The sequence below is a fragment of the Macrosteles quadrilineatus genome, unplaced genomic scaffold, assembly GCF_028750875.1.
Source record: "Macrosteles quadrilineatus isolate MER2022 unplaced genomic scaffold, UCM_ALF_1.0 Scaffold_12__1_contigs__length_5162894, whole genome shotgun sequence".
Taxonomy (NCBI): Eukaryota; Metazoa; Arthropoda; class Insecta; order Hemiptera; family Cicadellidae; genus Macrosteles; species Macrosteles quadrilineatus.
Window position 1 is genome coordinate 3,190,134 of NW_026542605.1, and position 20,240 is coordinate 3,210,373.

General features: G+C 34.4%; 1 protein-coding gene across 2 annotated transcripts in view; it reads left to right on the plus strand.

Annotated features, from left to right (window-relative positions):
• The window catches only part of LOC129004853 (orexin receptor type 2-like), a 281,963-nt gene that overhangs the window by 122,232 nt on the left and 139,491 nt on the right, over positions 1 to 20,240 (plus strand). The window lies entirely within an intron of this gene.

A 20,240-nucleotide genomic window follows, 5' to 3' on the forward strand; every position in this document is an offset into this window, starting at 1 on the left:
ATTGGCTGGATGTCGACAACCAACGCCAATCTTGAGCCCGAGCTGTCGGCAAGCTTGTATGTTGTAAAGAGATTCCACACTTGACTGAATCCATCTCGTTTTCCTGTTTTCTTCAGTGTCAATAAGTTTCCTAAGTGACTAAAACTCCTGCTACCTCTAAACAATCTTCACACTTTATTGGTATGTTCATTTTGTAACTTTTTGTTATCAATTAGCTTTTTTTAAATTTCAATATTATTTTCAAAGATCTTGGATTTATATTGGCTACTATCCCGGCAACGCTTTGGTATAAGATAACAACACAGACATACAACAAAAGATATTTGGTAGAAAATATTGAGTTTCAAAATGCATAGCACCTAACGGTCGTAGGCCTATACTTGTTATACTAATGCGAAGATCTTAAACACCTTTAAAATTCTCGTTAAACAATAAAAAATTTTGTTTAAATATAGAAAAAATATTCTAGGTAGAACTTGTTTCAACTAATAGTTTATTTTTCGAATAATAATTTTGGGGTTTATATTTAACATTAATCAATCATCGTCCCCTGGCCTTTGTTATTATTGTAATCGGTTTAATTAAACTACGTCTTTGCGTTAACAATAGAGTTAGTCGTATTACTGCAGTTTTTCCGGAAAGAAATTTCGACACTTTTCTTTGAAATGTATTAAACTTAAGGCAAGACGTATATTTGTTTGCACCTACTCCGGCTTTTGTAAACATCAATTCATTTCAACCCTTACAATGTATCACAAATACAGAGTAGAACTTGATTAATTTGAACATAGTTTTCATTAATTTATTTTTGTTGTTCATTCCGTGACTTTTAACTCAATACTAACTAATCCAATCAACATTTTGTTTGATGCATTGTTTTTAGCCTAAAGTATATTATAAAAAAATAACGATTTCAAAATTACAAACAGAAATAAATATATTAAGAATATATGCGAAAAACAGATCTGTCAACAATAAGGCTATTTTGGTTGAATCTACCTTTTACAAGGACTTCACGTGGATCTTTATTGCTTTTGAGTTATCGTATAATACAACCAACAGCATACCGACATTGAATATGATGCGATAAACTCAAGGTTATTGTTCCATTGTGTACAAGTCTGGAGAATCCCTTACTTGATTTATTAGTTTACATCCATTGCTTGCAGAAATGTTGCGCCATAAAATCTGGCTTAGTAATTTGATTATGCACTTGGTATATATGGTTACAATTACTAAGTTTCTTAACAGTTTTTTTTTATTTCTAGAAAACAAATAAAACTGTTTAAGTAGCTTAAAATTAATTGTTTGTTAAAATTGTTCCTATAGTAATAAATAAATAATATTACGTATCGACATACACAGTTAAATTTAGCTCCTTGTAAACGTAATTTATATCTCAATAGACGAAGAAAGTAAACGAAAGGAACTAAACTAAATTCACTATTCTAAAAAAAAAAATAAGTAACCACTGTGACTTAACAGAAAACATGATTAAGTACTGTTCCTTGTTGTTTAGAAAAAATCTATTTACTGATAGTTTTAGTTTACTCATTAACTTTATTTTTAGTGAGCCTAACATAACTAAGGTATGTTTTTCTTAAAGTGAAAATACTTTTACTAAGACCGATAATTTTAACCTACCTTTGGCGATAAAAATTCATCTTTAACCTATAATTGCACAGTTTGTACAGTTAATTGTACACAGAACGAAATTTTGTTTAACTTGCTATTTAAAAAAAGGTTTGCTCACAATACAAATATATAAAATAATCGACGAATGCTTTAACAAATTGGGTTGAAATAGATAGGCCTACTGGGGAAGACCAATTTCACGAGATTACTCTCTTAAAAATATATTCCCAACGATGCGATATTTCATCTAGTTCATCGTTCTCGGATTGCCAACAATTTTATTAGTTATCGTGAGATATTTTCCAGAGGATTTAGTTTAGTTACTGCCTTATAATTATTTGTATTGACATATCTTATAATATATTTTTACTATTTTTCTTATCGACATCTTATATTCATTATTTATATTCCGGTTAAATTATTAATCTGATACATCGTACTTATGCCAACACAGTGAACATAGTAATGAATTTTCATTAGAAAAACGGCCTTTTAAAACTTTCGAGGTTTCAATTTTGGAGATAAGTTAAGCAATCACTTTACTATTGAGACGATCCCGACAAAGTTTGCCCCACAATTTTTAAATTGCCTTTTGCACCTGGTGCCTTAGAGGCCGTTATTGGATCCACAGAGACACTTAAGCAAGATTGTAAACATCCAATTATGTTAATAGAGTTATTGAAACGTTATTGTCTGTAGTGTTTTGAGCTTAGCACCGCTTGGGACAGATTTTTTTATTTAGTCTGACACAGTCGGTGCAAGTTTTAATCATAACTACTCTAACGAAAAAAAAGATTTGAATTAAAGTTTGCTAGACTTGGTACACAAATGAGCTTATATAGCTAAATCATTTAATGGGTGCGTGATTTCGCACCAGCTTATGATGGATTTTAACCATTATGAAATCGCAACTTCACTCAAATTAAGTTTGTTTATTATTTAATTGTGTTTTCAACATTATGAAATGTGTACAATTAAACTGCAGCAAATTCAGATCCTCGAAAAGACAGCAAGCGGTTATATCCTATCCTAGAATAGCTAGATAAATTCTTATCTAGCATAAATATATATGTTTCGGGGGGCCACCGCTATGTTGCCTATCATATTATATACAACATCATATCATATCAACATAATGCGCTAGACTATTAATAGTCTACTTGTGGTTTTTACAGTGTTACCATCATAAATGTTACACACTAAAATGATTACATCTATAGTTAAACTGGTAATACCTCAGTGTTTGTTCAAAGTCTGTAAAAAATTGTACTTGTCTATAGAATAGATATATTAACAATAGTTTGCAAACAAAAATTAACATTTCCCTCTGTATTTTGTTTTTTTTATATATTACTCTATGCGTAGATAGCGGAACGCTTTCGTGCTGAGCATATAGATATGACGTCATTAAATCCTATACTATTTTGAGATGTTTATCATGATGCTTTTGCGTTGTTTAACATATGAAGATATGTTCTGTTCCAGAACAAACCAATTTCTAGCAATTGTTGTACTCCTTAATGTTTTGAAATGCAATTTATGTAAGCTAACCAACATTCAATTTGTATAGAAGCAGTTATCGAGCAATTAGAAGCCCATAATTATAACATATCGATGGCAAAAATTGATAACAGTAAATGGATTCTGACTTATGACATATTAGTTCATTATGCGTGCTCAATTAGTTAAGCTTTCAAAGTTACCCATTAATTTCAGTCCCTAAATAGTCAAATTGAATTGGTATGCTATTCCTATATTTATAAAACAATATATTTTGTATTAATAAATAGAAAAAAAAACTAAATGTCAACTTTTTAACTATTATTGTATATATCATTATGAAAAATAATAGCAAACGATTTCATCATACCATAAATTTGAATTTCCTTCTGCCACTTTTATTGTTTAAAATTAAAACGTAATTAACAAATTTTACGACGGTTTGTGTATTTATATTATATTCGATTAGTCATAGTGAATTTAAATAATGTAAGCTATGTTGTTAAATAATGTAGATAATGGAAAGTTCTCGTTAGTGCTCTAATAATAAATTCTTGTGTATCAAAGCAAAATACAAATACGATAACGAACCTACAAATATTTAGTATAGGCCTACTTCAATTATCAGTCTTTCGAACACAAAAATGTGGTCTCAAAAAAGAAAAAAAACATATCCACACTTCTATCCATATTACGTAAGCTACGTACTGCATACATTAGGTAAAAAACAGAGAGTGGATTATCAAAATAAAAGAAAAATCAAGACTAAACAGTGAATAGTGTATAAAATGGGGGAAAATGACATCGGCTAATTGAAATTTCCATTTGTCAGCACCCAAATCTGTTGAATATGTAAATAAGCTGTCTTTTAGTCGTGGATTGAGATAGATATAGGGTATCTGGATGTTATTTCTTTTCTTTTCCTTTTCATAAACCCCCTCTTTTACAAATAGAGGAGAGTTTATTATCAATACTACAAATGCCCAAAAGATCATATTTATCAACTGCTGGTCCTTTGATTGTGAACCTTTTTGAGGGGGGGGGGGCTATTTAAAAACACCTATTAAAATAGATTACAGTATGTGTTTATATTTTAATTAAATAAAATTACTTTATTTATTTAATAACTCATATGTTTAAAACTATACATATAAATGGGGTTGTGAGTCAACTTTGTTTAAAATGTCTTCTTCCAAAGAACCTTTAAATTATGTATTACTCAATGTAGGTTTATTTTCGAATTATTAATCCTTTACACTCTGTTTTAAGATGGTAGAAATAGCTATTTTATTTTAAAAAAATTGAAAAAAAAAACAGATAGGTTTAGTTTTCCTAAAAGTCTTTCTTCTTATCTGTTTTAAAAGATGTTTCTACTTCCATATTAATGAGGGACCTCAACATTTCCATCAACGGTTGACTGATTACAACTTTATAAGCTACGGTAAAAAGTAAATAAAAATCATCCAGCCTTCCATAACTCGGTTTGAACAGTTCTTACGTAATAAAATAAATTGAATGGTTATCAAATGTTAGACCAAATTTTGATTAGTTGATCATTTAATGGGCATTTTAGAACATACTGATCAATCATTTTAGGGAGGTGTCATAATCTATAAGCCATCATCATAGGCCACATTAAAAGGCAATCATTTTTCATGAAAACCTTTTCCTCAACTCGTGTGCATCGCAGGGAAAATATACGCATACTGTTGGAAAGATATTTTCCTGTAGATGTGCAGAATATTTTTATAAATTAAAATAGGCTCAAAAACAAGCACCACAAGTAATTTAAAATTATAAAAAATCAACATGGTCCTTATGAATTTCCATGCTGGTTACGAAATACCAACGAAATATAAACATAAAATAAAAAAAAAACTAATACAGTAAAGAAATTCCAATCACGTGTTCTATTTACATCGTGGGGTATAAATAGAGAAGTATGTACATTACAACATATTTTTGGTTTCGAGTTTTCGGCTACTGGACGACCTCTAGTATAAAAAAAATTTCACAAGATATTCTTCTGTTTTTTTTTCGAGTAGAGGTTTCCAATTGACTTATGAATTTATAATCTATATCGTTAGAACTTTTATATATTAAAGGCCATATACCAACGAGAGCACTTCGTAAACGAATACATCCTAAACATTCTTGAACAAAAATACCTTAGTTTCAATTTCATAAAATTAAACGAATTACTAGAATCAGATCCCCCATTGTATTGAGTTCACCATATGAGTAAAAAGCTCCCTATTGATGTTTAAGAAAGTAACACTCAGTGAAGTAATCATCCAGAAAATATCACCTGATACCTTTTGGATGGTTATTGGATATCTGAGAAAATTAGATCAGATCGTTTCTTGTTCGGAATGTCTTCACAAGAGAACGATTTCATTACATTGGATTCTGTATTTTATTTAGACTTTGTAAGGGAATACATCAGTCCAATATGTTGTAGTGAGTTAAGGTTCAAGGTAATTTAATCTTTTTACTCATAATCTTACTTTTAAGAAGTTACTCTCTTTAAAATGCAACACTCAAATTTGGCATATGCAATATGCATAGTCTTTATTTTTTATATTGAATTACAAATATTCCAAACATAAAAAATGTATAGATTCTATATATATTTTTATATATATTAATTTGAACGGATTGTGTTTTTGGCTTCTGGGGACATAAAAACTATAAAGCAAATCGGTCCCAGGTCCAAGTATTACGAGGAGACCTACCTAGAGAACTTAGGAAATGGCTTATTCCCTTTATAGAAAATCTTCTCAAAGGAACATGAACAGAATGAAAATATATTCATAATATCATTATGACCAGTATGTTATCTTTATATTATATTTCACTAACACATTTATCTATAAAAATTTAAATTGTATTAAATTTAAATTTGTATCAGAACTCTTCTGATCTAGAATACATCATTTTACGTTTCCATTTTCTTAACAATTAATATCATTTCATATTTATGGCTGGATGGTCTGTATTACTCAGCTCATTTTGGTATTTTATTTTCATAATCTCGTCTTGTGTCGCATCTTAAGCTTGGATGTTACGGTGAAGTGACGGGATTCTATCAGAGATCAAGGAAGTGTGAAATTAATTGTTTGATGGAAGTCACAGAATCTTATCAGGTGAGACGTTTTAGATTGCTTCCTGTAAAGCAAAGAAACATTTTCACATTAAATTCATTGTAACAAAATGTGGAACAAAATTACTATAATTTGGTTGAAAAATGTGTAAACTTTTTTCTTTTAAACTATTTAAACCTATTTTTGATCATTTAGGTTTTATATATACTGTACATAATATTATAAAAATAAATTAAAGATTCGATAAGCAAATTATAGCAGATTCGCAGATGTCAGTTGTTCACATTTAGTCTATAAGTCGAACTTGAACGTAAAATTGACAATAGCATCATTGATAAAAAATATATAAATACTAGCTGTAACCCGCGGGCTTTGCCCCGTTTAACTTCTTAATTTTCAAGATGATCTCGTTCGCATGGCTCAATCACGTCCTGGTTGAAGTTCGTTCGCTACGCTCACTCACCTTTAGGTTGGCGCTCGTTCGCTGCGCTCACTTGCCTTCAGGTTAGCTCGTTCGCTACGCTAACTCGCCTCCAGGTTGAAGTTCGTTCGCTACGCTCACTCACCTTTGGCTCAATCACGTCCTGACGTCCTGGTTGAAGTTCGTTCGTTACGCTCACTCACTTTTAGGTTAGAGCTCGTTCGCTACGTTAACTCACCTTTTGGTTGCAAATTAGCTGTTGTCATAAATGTAAAATAAATAATATGCACACCCTGTTGGTAATCCTTGTAACTTTAATGCTATTGAACATCATAGAACAGAACCAACTTGTTTAATTGAAGCAGCTGTTAAGATTCATTATTTCCATTTAAATATGAGTACTCATAAGGTTAACATGGGAAACTCCAGAGCCACTGAGGCGGAGCCCAGAGGTCGGAGGGTAAAATCATTTCTTAGTGAGCGTCTACTACCCAAAAGGAAGATGCCTGCCAAGTTTCAGGTTAATAGGTCTTATGGTTTCTGAGATTTCGTGATGAGTGGGTCATCGGTATTTGAGCTTTGTATATATATAGATGAAAAAAATAATAGTGCTGCACTCTGTTGGTAAATCTTATAAATTTTTAATGCTTTTACATATCATAGAACCAAACTCTTTTAGTTGAAACAGTTGGCTAAATTCTTTAATTCCCTTTAAATATGAATACTCATAAGGTTAACATGGGGATCTGCAGAGCCACTGGGGTGGAGCCCGAAAGGATTTTTGAGATAAGAATATGCCTATATGTTAATCGGGAAAATGAGCTATCATCGTGCTAAATTTCAGCCCAATCCGACCAGTATTTTCCACGTTCACTTGTCACAAACATACATCCATACATCCAAACTTTCTCATTTATAATATTAGTAGGATTTGTTAGGTTACTAAAACCTGATTACAAATTAATTACAGTCCCATAAATTAGTTTGGTAATTACGTAAAAAGTCTTTGCAATTTAATTAATATTTAATGGAGTAAATGTTTAATGTTTGTAAAACATATTAATAACTGTAAATGATATTCATAATAATATTTTGTAATATTATAGGAACAATGTCTCATTGTCATTTGTAATTAGGTAGAATATGGGTTAAATCCAATTTAAACATTGCAAGGATGTCTTTTGGTACTTTAAATTAATAAAACGATTATATGATTTGATTTGTTTTATTAGGTTTTATATTAACCTTAGCAGTTTAGCTCTGAACAAGTGTAACTAAATACTTAATAATACCATTGACTATAATACCAATCAATTTAAACATTGCAGACCGATTCCCTTCCAAAAATAATACTTATTCTAAAATTATAGGATTATTTTGGTTAAAGTATTCTTTACAATTAATATAAAATTAATGTGATCTGCTTGTAAAGTGGCTATTTTGGTTTTAGCTGCAAAGTGAGCTAAAGAGATAGTAGACAGAATCATCCAAAATTTAATGTAATTTAGGTATTTCTGAATCAAAAACAAATGAAAGTTTACTCGAAAGCACACCATGGCTATATTCATTACCTTTATAATTTGACTGACAAGCTAGCTGAATTGTTAGTGTATGCAGCTAAAATGAGAGATTATAATTAGTGGTTTACGAGCCTCCTAAGGTTACTTTGGTTGTTAGGGTTGTCAATGTGAAATGGTCACATGAAAACGAGAAAGATGTAGATCGTCCACAAGGTAATAAAACACTTACAATTATTACTAACATTCTTGGAACCATCAATAATATATCATACTAACGTAAATGTTATCAAGCTATTAACATTCAAGCGTAATAAATCAGAATTAAAAAGTGGGGTGCATTATCTAAGTAACGTTTAAGTTCAAACCAATTTTTCTTACAGTAGACCTACCTCAGTAAATTGAAATTGTATTTCTATTAACGAATCAAAATGTATACACATAATTGTATATTTTTTGCTAAATAAAAATTAAATAAAATGTTAAATCTATAGATACGTGAGTGCTGTGAATAAGACATTCTTTTTACTACACATTTACCGATTATGAGTGACAAAAGGGAAGTGTCGTCAGATGTGGATTTTGTTCCCGTAAGTTTGATCACCAATATTTTACAGCACATTCAAACTTTTAACATGACATGACAAGCCAAAGAGTTTGTGACTGCGTGATACATCACTGTTGGTAATATTGTTTTTATACTCGTGTTTAGGTTTTGAAAATGGGGTTATTGTATAAAAATAAACATAAAACTAAATGGCTAAGTCTGTAGTGGCATTACCAGTCTTTTGTTAGTCCTATAACAGTCTTTCTTCCCAATTTAATATTTTCAGTAGTTCTTAAAATGTACTTTGCGAAAGACTTAACAATATTATGTTTGAAAAAATGTGCGAACGTTCAAATTATTCCACAATTTTGTCAGTTTAAACTGTCAAAACTTAATATTTTAAATATTTTTTCTATTTTGATTAAATATAAAAATAATAAATTTTCTCGTTATAATCCTACTAATCCTACTAATATTATAAATGAGAAAGTTTGGATGTATAGATGGATGTATGGATGTATGTTTGTGTCAAGTGAACGCGAAAAATACTGGTCGGATTGGGCTGAAATTTGGCATGATGATAGCTCACATTCCCTATTAACATATAGGCATATTCTTATTTCAAAAATCCTTTCGGGCTCCGCCCCAGTGGCTCTGGAGTTTCCCTTGTTAACCTTATGAGAAATGGAATTATTGAATCTTAACAGCTGTTTCAATTAAACAAGTTGGTTCTGTTCTATGATGTTCAATAGCATTAAAGTTACAAGGATTACCAACAGGGTGCAGCACCTGTTACTGTTGTGTTGTTGTGTGTTATTTCTTTTACATTTATGACAACAGCTAATTTGCAACAAAAAGGTGAGTGAGCGTAGCGAACGAACTTTAACCTGGAGGCGAGTTAGCGTAGCGAACGAGCTAACCTGAAGGCAAGTGAGCGCAGCGAACGAGCTCCAACCTAAAGGTGAGTGAGCGTAGCGAACAAACTTCAACCAGGACGTGATTGAGCCATGCGAACGAGATAATCTTGAAAATTAAGAAGTTAAACGGGGCAAAGCCCGCGGGTTACAGCTAGTAATGACATATATTAATGTTATATAAATAATAATAAAAAAGAAATATATTTACTTTATCAGCTGAATTTGATTTTTTGTTTTTTAACTATGTTCAAAATTTAAGAGTGGAGGACGATTCACAACGAAATAATGTTATTTCTCAACGGTAACTACTGATATGTAGGAATGATCTCAATTTTACTCTTTCGTTAAAAACCACTACACCATGTTTAATTATAATTTATATTACCTAATCAATGCAAATTTTATTGTTAATTTTAGCTGAATAAGCAATTCGATTTAATTAAAAATATTTGCTCACAAGAAAACATATATTTTATCGATGGTTTTCAAACCCCATTATCATTTATAGTTGACTTCTGCAGTTTATAGATTCCCATGTGTTTTGCAATAATAAAAAAAATAAATCAAGGGTAAATCTCCTAAAGAAGACAAATCATTCTAAGCTTGTTCATAACACTTTTGTTTAAGTCTCTGCAAATAAGTCTGTAAAAATATGACATCGTAAAAGTAAAAAATACTAAAAGTAGGCTATTTTAATTTCTTACCAAGTAAAATCAAATTGTTATTTTCTTTCAAAATGTATTTTAGTGAACTTATATTTTCCTCGGCCCTTAAAGAAATGAAATAAATTATGCGTATAATCTAAAATAAGTTTTCTACTACCCAAAGTCAATAGTTTGCCTATACTTTTCAAGGAACAAGTATAGCTATTCTTGACGAAAGAAGTTATTCAGGCACAAAATGGCCAGGGCTTAGTTACAAAAGAGCTCCATTTGATTAATATCAGTCTCAACTTATCATTATATTATTATTTATTATTGCATATGATTATATGTTATATGATTATATGTTTGAATAGGATTTTAGTAGTTAATTCAAAGGACCTTAAAAAGAGTTTTTATTATATTTAGAACATATGTATTATATTCGTTTACAGTTTTGACTATTTCAATGTATTTTGTAACCATCATTTAAGCTTGAAGAAATTCAGAGTTCAGGTAGGCTCATGATTACTGTTATTACTTGGTGGAAATGAATCTTAGAGTCGGGCTTGGGAAAGAAATCATTATCTTTCTCTCTCCTCCATCCAAAATGTCGAGCTCATCACTGATAGATATAAAAACTCTTAGGCAAACCTTATAGTTTTGTAGAACCTACTTTTTATACTAGAGTAGATATATAAGGTCCAACCAATGATTTCAGCTAAAAAGATATATATTACGTGTAGCTTATGTGATGCAAGTATTCAAAAGGAGACTGATTTGTTTTAAATATGTTTTTAGTATCATATTAGAGCTCAAGCTTTCGACCATAAGTTATTACTTATATTAATTTTACTAATAAGATGATTAACCAACTTACTAGGGGTTAATTAAACTCTGTGTATAAGTGGCGCAGTCATATGTTTGATCATTAATTCATTTTAATAATGCCGTTACATAAAATTTATTTAAAGAAGATGTTTTATTGTTATTGTAAGATTATTTATATACCTAATAAATGAATTAAACCAATAATAAATATAACCTTATCAAAATACCCTTTTGCAATCAACAAACATCTGTAATCTAGCATCTATAAATTATGAATTGAAATTGTATTTATGATCTACTAACACAGTCAATATTATATTGTTGGGAATTAGAAAACCAAAGTATTTTGAATATCTTACAACACAAATACAGGTTATTTCTAAACTTATAATATATAATGTTTTAGTTAAATTTACAGTTTAAACAATGAAATAAAGGTTGTACTCAAGTATTGAAAGAGTTAGACATAAATATAATTTAATTTAAGCTATTTAAACAGTTTTGGAAAAAAGTTAAATGGTAATAAATCGTCTTACGTAAACCAAAAGGAGCGGTAGTGCCAAGTCCAAGCACTTTCTCTTTTCCAGTTCTTCAACTTGAGAAATTATAGCATCTCCATAAGTCAGAAAATTATTAATATCACTTTTATACCAAATTAACAAAATATAACTGTCTATATAAATGTGTTATTTGTTGGAAGGTATTAGAGGCCTCAAGGTATAATTTTAAATTAACAGTGTTAACTCCTTAGATACGTTTATGAAGATTTTGATGGAATTTAAATACTTTATCATTAGATTTAGCAACTCTTCTTAACTACAATTTTAAGACTATCATTTTTAAGGACGAACGTTTTCATAGATTTTTTTTTCCATCACTATGCGTATTTTATTCCAAATCATTTCTTTGGTGGTTTGTAGTTTCTCGCTATACCCATTATAGTACAGTATTAGAGAGTATTCAGAAAATACAACCTAACGTTAAAATCGTTGATAAACTTTGTGGTTTTAATGAATCGAATACCTGAAAACATTTACAACCTCTTAAAATGGTTGGTCACAAAAAAACTCTTCTATTTATACGTATCTCTCGTGGGGTTTTATGATTAATCGTGCTCAGCTTCCGACTTTGTGCTAATTCTCACCACATCGTCAGTCTTGGCTTGTAGTTTGGTTTGCTAAATAGACTATTATTATGCACACTGTCTCTAATTGGGATGATTGGTGGCTTAAATAACTCTTAAATAACATAGCGCTCAAATTCATAACTCAGCATCTACAGCTTTTACAGTTTTATATCTCTATTCTGAAAAAGGAACATAAATGAGAAAAGGAGTTTAGAAACTGGCTCGTAAATCAACCAGTGTACTCAATCAAGAGACTTTTTACCTTGAGAAGATAATGGAAAGACAAAGAAACCAAATAATTACTGTAAAACAAGACCAACTTTCTATTTTATTTATTATAATGCTTATTAATTTCTTAAATAAATTTGAAATGAGGAGGTGTATCTATTATTACGAGGTATTTGGTGGAAACTTGGTTTAATTATAATCTGAATAAGGATTGAAATCATAATCATGAGTTCGTAAATTAATTTTAAACTGGTTATAAAGTTGTACACGAAAATCATTGAAGTATAACAACCTATTTTGAAATACAGGGTGTCTCGCCTAAAGTGAACAAAAATCCAACTTTTTTATGAGAGGAAGGAGAACTGTTAACTTCTTATGGGACACTCCTCTTTATTTTTTGGAAATCTTTTTGAGATAGTTTCGAATATTAAAAGTTGCACAACTATTTTACAAAATGGCCGACAACTTTAATATTTCTTAAGGGACACCCTATGTTTTAAGATTGTTTTGGAATGTAAATGCAATTTAAAAACGTTAATATTTTTGACTTTGTTCTTTAAAGGTACTCGTTTAGAAGTTAAAGCGAGTACCTTTAAAACACCTAAAAAATCTATGTTTGCAGTGTACATTCTGCATCCTGTATTGTCTAAATGACTAAGGTTATAGAGCAAATGCGAAAAGTAAAAAGTCTTAATATTGCATCCACAGTCTAAAAAGTCAATAAAATACAGAGTTTTTAAATTTTAAAGTTAGCTGCCATTTTGTAAAATGGTGGACATTTGATAAATGATAGAATCTATATTTAAAATTTTACTTTTATGGTCTTTTTAGAACACAGATTTTAAGACCTATTTTCTCTTTGCATTCTTTCTCTAACATTATTTAGTTAGGAGCTAGAGGATGCAGAATGTACACTGCAAGCCTAGTTTTCTTAGGTGTAACGTGCTTTAACTTCTAACCAAGTAGCTTAAGAAAAAATGTCAAGATTAAAAACGTTTTAAATTGCATTGAAATGTTTTAAAATCATACAATATAGGATGTTCCATAAGAAGTATTAAAGTTGTCTGCCATTTTTTTTAAATGGTGGTCAAATTTTCAAAATTCGCAACCATCCCCAAAAAATCTAAAATTAAAGGGGAGTGCCCCATAAGAAGTTAACTGTCTCTCTCATAATAAAAAATAGCTATTGGTTTAATTTAGGTGAGCCACCATGTAAAGTTAATAATATGAAACATAGAGCTGCACCTGTCAACACCATGCTTGGTTACCCTTGGGGGTTTTGAGTCAAAAGCCAATTTGAATATTATCTGCAGAGATTTTCAGCTTATACTAAATATTCAAATATTTTCAATTTTTACTTTGTGGATTTAGTTTAGTTTAAAATACTCATATTTTGGTGTATAATATTTATATGTTATTATAAATCAGGCCACTTTTTAGCGAATTTCCCATATAGGGAATAATCTATTACCGTAGTACTCATGGTAAGACCTGGACGCGGGAGCGTTTTTTTTCGTTTTGAGGTCCCTAGAGGCCAAAAACACCATCCGTTCAAATTCATATATATATATATATATATATATGTCCGTCAGCACGATAACTCGAGCAAAAATGATCCGATTTTGATGAAATTTGGTACCAACGTGTAAACGTACGTTTATTCGAACGAGTTCGCGATCCAGCATGATCGGACCATGGGAACGGGGGTTTACGGGGGGTTTTATGGGGTAAAAATAGGTTTTTCCCATTTTTGACCCAAAAAACATAAAATTTAGCAATTTCTTTCCAAACCATTTTGTAGAGCTTAAAAAACAAATAACTTAGTATATTGAAGCGTTATTATGCGCCTAATTGTTACGGAGAAAATTCCAAAAAATTGTAAATTTAAAATTCCCATGTTATTCTTATGGAGAATAAGTAAACTGTTGTAGTTTGTTTGTTTTTGAACATATTTTGATCAAATTTGGAAAATGTTTTTATTTCTTACGAAACTATTCACATAAAAAAAAAACAGTTTTACTCTCCCTGATGCAGCAAACCTAAGTACTTGTTAAACTAATTCTATTTAAATCAAGAATAAATGTTATATTTTTAAGTAGACATTTCAGTGTAAATCCAATCAGTCAAATGGAATTTCGCTTAGTCTGCAGGTTTGCTGCGGCGGGGGTATTAATCTATCTTGATACTAAATAACACATGTGTTTTAATTTATACAATTGTGTACATGGATATACTGTTTATATTAACTTTTTTTAACACAAAACTCCAAAAAAAACTATTTAATTCATTTAATATTGTTAATATCACTTTTTAACCTGGGTTATTCGGTTACATGGTTCATCGTGATTTTTTATTGTACATACCTTAAAATTTTTGTATAAAGAATTTTCCGTGGACATATTCTTCACCGATGTGTAAAGTATTCAAATAAGTAGTATTGTTATGGGTGCTTTGCGCGATGTGCAATTGATGTGCACTGATGTGCCAGACCACCCACGATGGCACCTCCCCCCCCCCCTCCCCCCTGCACCTCCCCCTGCACCTCCCCCTGCACCTCCCCCTGCACCTCCCCCTCCCACTGCACCTCCCCCTCCCCCTGCACATCCCCCTCCCACTGCACATCCCCCTCCCCCATGCACCTCCCCCGCCATGCACCTCCCCACGCCACTGCACCTCCCCCTCCCCCTGCACATCCCCCTCCCCCTGCACATCCCCCTCCCCCCCCCCCTGCACATCCCCCTCCCCCCCCTGCACATCCCCCTCCCCCTACACATCCCCCTCCCCCTGCACATCCTACACCTCCGGATGTGCTAGACCTCCCACGGAGAGAGGTGTAGTCGGCGCTCCCTCTGATCCTAGGATACAAAGGAATCCACTTAACAGGTGATTGACGGATCCATTATTTGAGTTTCTAAAAGCTTTTAGTAAGACCATTACATTTGACGAAGGTGAGCAAATCTTGACAAGCATCTAAAAAGCTTTGTTTAGTTCACTAACAAAGGAAAGCTTCTAGAACGTTCCTTCGATTGACGCCGACAAAGGAACACCTGTTGTTTACCACTGGATCTTCGTGGAAGTTTCTATCGTTTCTGCGTCGCACATTCTTTACCCCCTCTCTCTGGCTACACTGCGTTACTCGCCCGTTCCCTTCAGTTAGGGTTTGGACTTTGCACGAGATGGCTGAAAAACAACAACAGTGGGCGAACGATATCGACGACGCCGATTTACACCGGGCGTGCGTCGAGGCGGAGGAGCGGGATCGGGAACATCAGGCGATTCTACTTCAGCTGCTGGAGGAGGAGGAGAGAGAGCTGAGTTACAAAATAGAGCATGTTTGGTGCTCCCAGCCTCGGGACGACGTAGAGTGGGCTCATCATGATGCAGATATGGCACGATGGGCAAAACTTCAAAATAGGATTATGGAGTTGAAGAAATAAACAGAATTTAAATCATCCTTCCCCTAATCCTCCTCCTGCTTCATCATAAAACGGTCTTTTTAAAGACCACCTAAGCCTTAGTGAGTTAAGTTCACTTTAATGAGAAAACTAGATGGTCCATACTCGCACCGTTTAGTTTTTGAGACCACCCACGGAGCGATGTGCCAGACCACCCAGGCATGAAGGCACCTCCCCCCTCCCCCCATCGTCTCGTCCGTCCCATCCTGCACCCCTAGGATGTGCCATACCACCCACGGAGCGAGATGCTGGCGGCTGTCCCTTTGATCTTTCGATACAATGGAAAGCTTTTATCGTAGGCACTCCCTTTGGTCCTAGGATACAAAGGAATCCACTTAACGGATGATTGACAGATCCATTAGTAGAGTTTCTATAGGCATTGTTTAGTCCAATATAACAATGGATAACCTTCTGGAACATTCTATCGCTTTACGCCAACAAAGGAACACGTGTTGTTTACCACTGGACCTTCGTGGAAACTTCCATCGTTTCTGCGTCGTGCATCCTATCCCCACCCCCTCTCTCTGGCTATACTGCGTTACTCATCCGCTACCTTCAGATAGGGTTTGGAGTTCACACGAGATGGCCAACCAACAGCAAGAGAAACAGCAACAGTGGGCGAGCGATATAGACGACGCCGATTTACACCGGGCGTGCGCTGTGGCAGAGGAGCGGGAGCGGGAACGTCAGGCGACTCTACTTCGGCTGCTGGAGGAGCAGAAAGAGTTGCATATTAAATTTTTTCGTATTTGGTCCCGTCAGCCCAGGGACGACTTTGAATGGAGCTGGTGGGCAGATGATTCTAAGAGAATGAGAGAACTCGACGATGAAATCGAGGAGCTGAAGAAATAAAAAGACAATTATATCATTATTCTTCACCTCGCCTCCTTTTCCTTTCCCTTTTCCTTCGGCGTCAAACGGTCTTTTTAAAGACCACCTAAGCTTTAGTGAGTTAAGTGCACTGTAACGAGAAAACTGGAAGGTGCAATGTCGTGCTGTACAGTTTTCGAGTTGGACCACCCACGTATCTAGGTCCTGACGTCACCTTGTGATGACATCATATCGTAGTATTAGTTGTTGGTTTACCCGCAGCAAAACGCTAGTGGTGGTGTCAATATCACATGATACAACCGCCGACAATTCAGTTAGTTCTGTGAGTGCGTTGAGTAAACTCGTGTCGTGCGTTCATAGTGTTATGTTCACTATGACTACTACTACTACTAGTACTACTACTGGTGACGTCGGTATGTCTAATATTGCTGATACAGAAAAAACAATACGTTTTATTATGGAGGAGATACAAGCTTTGGAGGATAACGCAATCAGTGGTTTTTCTACAGAACATGTGGAGCAGCCAGACTTTGAGCTGAAACAATTACAGCAGCAGCAACAGCATAAGCAGGAGAAAATTAATAACAACAAGAAGAAGAAGACTCGTGATGTAAATGTGCAAGCTGATATTGGTAGTGAAATTAACAAAGAAGAAGAAAAAGAAGATGAACTAGGTCAAGGGCAAGACGAAGGATGGGTGTTTAGATCGGCTAACGATTCGCCAGCCATTACGTGGATTGACGAAGATTTTCAATACACCGTACAGAATCCCGCTAATCGAGGGCGAGTTTTATTGAAATTACATTTATTTGAGGAAGGAGTGCAAACACACAGTTGCGGCATATATTTGAATGAAAAGAAAGGAGATAAAATATACAACAGTGTGAATCATTTACTGTCACAATTAGAGAATTTATGGGTCGATCGTTTGACAGGAGTCCCGAAAATACACGGTGTGACAAAGTCAATGACGCCGCTACCCGCGTGGCGCCGACCAATGGATTGCGCAATCGAAAACGGCGGAAGAATAAAACAAAGGAAGAAACGTTCTGTGGCGCCAGAGAAGATGATGCAATCGGATGAGACAAAAGATTATACCAACAATAGCAGCGTTTCCAAGAAGCCACGTGTTGATGCGCAGCTGCAGTCGAGGGGGCAAAACAAAAAGAAACAACTACAAAAAACCGATCTGTGCTAGACTCTCCTACAGGGGTGGATTCTGAGAAATATTGAGACACACCTGCATTCTTCACCCCACCACTGCGCTGTCGCTGCTTCTACAACAATTCATTCATCGTCTAACCACTGTGCGGATCGAACGTGTGTACAGTTTTGCTTGACTTAAACTTTTTTCACTAAAACATTTATTATGTCGAAATGCGAGTCAGTCAGTGTCGGTGGTAGTGGAGGTGGAGGCAGCAGTGATGTGATGGACTTAAAAAATGAACTCAACGCCGTGCAATTAAACACGCCATACACGAAGATCATCGATCTTTGTGAAGAGTGCGCTTATCGTATTGTGAAATTCGAACGAGTGACCACACCGTACGGAGAGACCATCATGGTTGTGCTGGAAGGACTACTCGGCGATGAGCTCTACATCCGTGTCTACCTACCACGACGCTTTAACGAGGCGATCACAGATCAACGCATTGAGCAGTACAACAGGGGATTCGGTGATCGACTATGCCTCGTCAGAAGAAGCGCTCCAGCTGGCAGTAAATATACTCCATTGGAGTTTGTTTGAAATAAATTTAAATTAATGTACAAAACTGTTTTTATTATCATTTTTACTAACCTCAAAAAACTAATGATTATTGTAATTTTCTTAAAATGAAATTGTAACTTTGATAGGTTTTGTAAGTCAATACGTATAGTCACGTTCACAGCATAATCAAATAGTCTTTTTATTTACACTCCTTTTTCCCTATTGTTATAAATAATTAGCATAAATTAGTTTGTGGTGTTGTTAGTGTAGTCAGTAAGCAAAATGGACTTGAGGTGGAAACATCCGTTTTCGGCCATAGTAGCCGGCCCTTCGGGCTCTGGTAAATCACAATTCGTCATGCGATTCATAGATCACTCAAATGAAATTTGTGATACGGATTTTGCTAACATATATTGGCATCATCCGCACTCGAATGATATTGTCCAACAGAGCAGTAGCAGTGGCAGCAGAGGCAGAGGAGGTATTGTCCAGTACAGAAACAGTCTGCCAGACATGAACGATTTCGACGGAAGTGTACCTAATTTGATCATCGTGGACGATATGATGCGTGAAACAGACAGCAGTGTGGTGGATCTGTTTACTAAAGGATCACATCACAAAAGCTTGAGTGTTTTCTTTATAACGCAGAATCTGTTTCATCAAGGTCGCGGTCAGAGAGATATTTCCCTTAATGCTCATTACATAGTGTGTTTTAAGAACCCCAGAGATCGGGCTCAGATAAAACATTTAGCTCGTCAAATCTATCCGGATAATACTAAATTTATAGAGGAAGCATACGCGGACGCTACACGCGATCCACACGCATATCTGCTGATAGACTTAAAACAATCTACACCGGATGAGATGCGCATTCGTTCGACTATCTTTCCGGACGATCCGATTAATTCTGTATACCTACCGAAGATTAGTGGTAGCAGGGGCCACATTAATAATAAATAGAACACATCCACATCGGGTAAGTATCAGTCGTCATGTCGCAGTGTGTGAGGAAAGACGCGGCTCTACTGTCGGCACTCGTACACGCTACACCGAAGGAACGTAAAGCGCTGTTAAAGGTGTGCGACATCAGTCGTATACGGTCGGTGTGCGAGTGCGCATACAACCTGTTACGCGGTAACGTATCGGTGTCTGACAAACGCAAGAGACAATTGAACAAGTATAAAACGAATCTCAGACGATTGGTAAAAAGAGGTGAGACTTGGGCTAAGAAACGCCAATATCTAGTACAGAAAGGAGGCGGTTTCCTACTGCCCATACTGTTGAGCACCGTACTACAAGCCATACTTCATAAATCCATCCCACAATAATAATGGAGTACGCGAAGAAAATGGTCGTCGTACCGCAAGAGTTGATCGAGCGGTTACGCAACAGTGGTGACAACAACAACAACAACAACAACAAAAACAACAACAATGATAATATAAAGTCGTCATCGAATCGATTCGGAGATGACAGAGGCAACAGTATCGATAATGAAATGCATCGCATATTGACGGATAAAACTTTGAGCGATTACGAAAAATGGAAGCAATATCAACAGGTGTTGCAAAGATTTTTACATTTTGCCTCTGTCAATAGACAACCGATCAGTATTCCCATCATAGAGACATCAACATCATCATCATCATCAGCAGCATCATTACTGCAAGCAGCATCAGCGTCGTCGCCGCCACCCGGTACAGTGGAGGAGATAGTGGACACTTTTTCTAAAACGTACAAGCCGGATGTGCGTAATCTGTTACGATTCATCGTCCGCGA